Below are 4,080 nucleotides of genomic sequence, written 5' to 3' on the forward strand. Positions count from 1 at the left end.
CCTTTATTTCTCCTGCCCCTATAACATTGAGACTGGGAATCCAACACCAGCCAAAAGTGATCATTTTGGCAAGCAACCCAAAATGGTTCCAACATACTGTAAACTCCACATGCAGACTCATACACGAAACCTTGCAAGAAAATCTTCCTGAGGGGGTCTGAAGCTCCTGCTGCTGGAGGGAAGGAGGGAGCTATGGGTTGGGACTGAGGAGCAGTGTGAGGAGGCAGGGCCTGTGGGTTGGGATTGAGGAGCACTGGGAATAGGAGGGGGCTGTGGGTAGGGACAGAGGAGAAGGGTGAAGAGGAGTAGGCTCTGGTTGGGAGTGCGGAGCAGTGTGCATAGGAGGGACTGAAGGTTGGGACTGAGGGGCACTGGGAAAAGAGGGGACATGGGTTTGGGCTGAAGAGCATCCTCATTTGGGGATTCAGCAGGACAGGGGAAGGCAGCAGATGATTCTAATTTCTTAGGGATATTCTGTGTGTGTGTGCGTGCGTGCGTGCGTGCGTGCGTGCGTGCATGCAGGGAAGGAACATGCTATATGCCCAGAGGCCTTTATTCTTCCAGACTGCAAGGACAAATGGGCTGTCAGGAAGTTGCCCATTCAAAGCCACACACAAAAAGGCCCTTCTGAGGAAAGGGAAAATCCTGAAGAGAAAAAGTACCATCAAAGAGGACTCCAGAAAGACAGTTTTAAGATTTTGGGGAGTAGTTTATCACCTGACCAGTAATTTGAATCCTGCATCCTCAGATTAAAAGTCTGATGTTCTACCAACTGAGCTAGCCAGGCTCACAACAGACAAGAACAACTTGGTGCTGAGGAAAAGCTAGTGAAAAAAACAAGAGCAAGAAACAATAGGGGAAACTTGCTGCTCTCTCTGGCCTGGTCAACACTACTAGTTTATACTGAATTTAGCAGAGTTGAATCACATTAACCCTGCACCTGTCCAGACAACAAAGCCCTTTATATCGATATAAAGGGCTCTTAATACCGATATCTGAACTCCTCCCAGACGAGGGGAGTAGTGCTGAAATTAGTATTGCCATGTTGGATTAGGGTTAGCGTGCCTGCAATTCCACGGTATTGGCCTCCAGGCACTATCCCACAGTGCACCATTGTGACCACTCTGGACTGCAATCTGAACTCGGATGCACTGGCCAGGTAGACAGGAAAAGCCCCACGAACTTTTGAACTTCATTTCCTGTTTGCCCAGCGTGGAGCGCCGATCAGCACAGGTGACCATGCAGTCCCAGAATCCAAAAAAAGCTCCATTGTGGACCATACGGGACATAGTGAAGCTAAGGCTTTTTCTCAGCTCATTTCACCACCCTCTATCCTGCTGGGGTTGAGTTTATCACAGGTGTTACCCAAAATTGGGCCCGCTAGTAAGCGTAGGGAGGACTAATGACCCTCCAGAGTTTGGCAGAAAGCAGCAGGTTCATTATACTGACTGCTAAGCTCAAAAGAAGAAGAGGGGGGAGTGTCACACTCACACTTGCATACTCATGCTCCCAGGACAGGCACAGCACTGGAGATGTCAGGATTCTGCAAGGGAACTGTCCCACAGCGCAGCTATGGACGGTGCAATGAAGGTAAGTCTTCCTGAGGCACAATGAAATACAACACAGAGAACCACTGGCCAGGCGGTCGGGCAAAGGGCATTCACTGGAGGTATAAGCTTGTGAGTGACTCCTGAGCACATGGCCCCTTCCCCTTTTAAGGACCTGCGCCAAATGGTCTGTGACTAGAGATGACTTGGCTGCATCTGGTTAGTCACACTCCACCTTGGGCAGTGGCCATGATCTGGTTATGCAAGTGCTGCCTAATTAGAGTCCCAGACACCTTGTCTACCTGGAAGTTCTTCTGCTCTTTAACCAGCCCATTCATCCCTCGATTAGTCCAGCAGGGAGCGGGAGGGGTAAAGCCACTTCACAGGCATTCAGAGAGGGAGAGGAGACAAAAGTGGGAGCAGGGGAAGTATAACAGACATTTTGAGCATAGAAATCACTGCTGCTCCTACAACAGCAGGGACAGGCTAGTAGGAGCTGGGAAAATTAAGCCATTATGCTTCTGCCTGGTTTTGAATGAAGGACCTTTTGCATGTTAGGCAAATGTGATAACCACTACCCTACAGAAACTCTGTTGCAGGGGTCTGCCTGTCCCTTCATAAGAACATAAGAATGGCCAGAGTGGGTCAGACCAAAGGTTCATCCAACCGCGCATCCTATCTGCCAACAGTGGCCAAAGCCAGGTGCCCCAGAGGGACTGAACCTAACACCTCCACCCTCGGACAAAGAGAGGCTAGGGATCCCATTCCTTACCCATCCTGGCTAATAGCCATTCATGGACTTAACCTCCATTAATTTATCTGCAAAAAGAAATAGGAGTACTTGTGACACCTTAGAAACTAATAAATTTATTTGAGCATAAGCTTTCCTGAATGCATGCAGTGGAAAATACAGTAGGAAGGGATAGATATAGAGTTATATACGTAGAGAACATGAAAAACGGGTGTTGCCATACACACTATAACGAGAGTGATCAGTTAAGGAGAGCTATTATCAGCAGGAGAAAAACACCCTTTTGTAGTGATAGGATGGTCCATTTCCAACAGTTGACAAGAAGGTGTGAGTAACAGTAGGGGGCAAATAAACATGGGAAAATAGTTTGACTTTGTGTAATGACCCATCCGCTCCCAGTCTTTATTCAAGCCTAATTTAATGGTGTCCAGTTTGCAAATTAATTCCAATTCAGCAGTCTCTTGTTGGAGTCTGTTTTTGAAGTTTTTTTCTTGTAATATTGCGACTTTTAGGTTTGTAATCGAGTGACCAGGGAGACTGACGTGTTCTCCAACTGGCTTTTGAATGTTATAATTCTTGACATCGGATTTGTGTCCATTTTTTCTTCTATGCAGACACTGTCTGGTTTGGCCAATGAAGGAAGGGGCTGGATTCAATGGTTCCTTCCAGTTCTAGGAGATAGGGTACATCCATTCTCTTTTTTTTTTCTTACTGCACATCAGACCCAGGACTTGCACCCAGCAGTTCTTGGGGCCGTGGGACAGAACTGAACTTCACTGGAAGCAGTGAGGGAGAATGGTTGGGAATGAGCTGTCTGGGGAATATTTTAATCTTTATCTAATTTTCAGAGGATTAAATCAATGCAGCTTCCACTTCTCCTTCTCTCCCGAGGAAATAACGTTGCTGTGCAAAGTACCCAAACCTTTTAACAATAAGAAGTGAAATGAAATGGCCACATGATGGCAACAGAATCTAAGTAATTGGTTAGTCTCTGGGATGCCACATATACTCCTGTACTTTTTGAGGATACAGATTAACATAGCTGATTCTCTGAAACCTAAGAGATGAGAAGCCATGTTCTTGTTCAATGTGCATTGAAGCTGAAAAGGAAGAGGTTTTCCTCTTTGATTTTGAGGCCCCTAGTTTAATCTACTAGACACCCCTTTCCTCCCACAGCCAGGAACAGAACCCCACAGTCATGCTAGTAGCAACCTCTGACCCTACCGTGAAGGAGGAATGCTGAAACCCCTGTGCTGTCCCATCAGGTCCTTGCTTGCACTGCCATTGAAACCCAATGGGGTTTCCTTGGGCAGTTTTGACACTCTCAGAAAGGGTGCAATTTTAGGAGCAGGTTCCAAATAATGCAATTAACCAGCCAGAAAGGGCAGCAGGTGTCAGTGTAGGAGCCATTGAAATAACTCTGCACTTACTTAGATGCAGACATAACAAGCTCTGTGGTTGGTAAACTTACAGAGACTCTGCTCCTGCTCATGAACTAGCAGCCCATGACCTCTAAACTGCCTCCATTTGGATGCATCTGAAAGTTAAAGTAACAATGATCTGTGGTAAAGAAAGGCTGCCATTTATTAGAGCCCCAATTGATACCGTGTGCGCAAAGAGAGGTTTGAATGGGTTACAGGGAGTTTGGGAAATCTTGGTTATTTTAGTTTTGTAACAGGCTCCTGTCCACCTCCAGTAGAGTTTTCAGTCCCAATGGCAACTTACATTCCAAATGTCATACAGACTAGTCCATTCCTCCCAAGTGGATGTGGTTCTTGTTCG

The sequence above is a fragment of the Gopherus evgoodei genome, unplaced genomic scaffold (genome assembly GCF_007399415.2).
Source record: "Gopherus evgoodei ecotype Sinaloan lineage unplaced genomic scaffold, rGopEvg1_v1.p scaffold_328_arrow_ctg1, whole genome shotgun sequence".
Classification (NCBI taxonomy): Eukaryota; Metazoa; Chordata; order Testudines; family Testudinidae; genus Gopherus; species Gopherus evgoodei.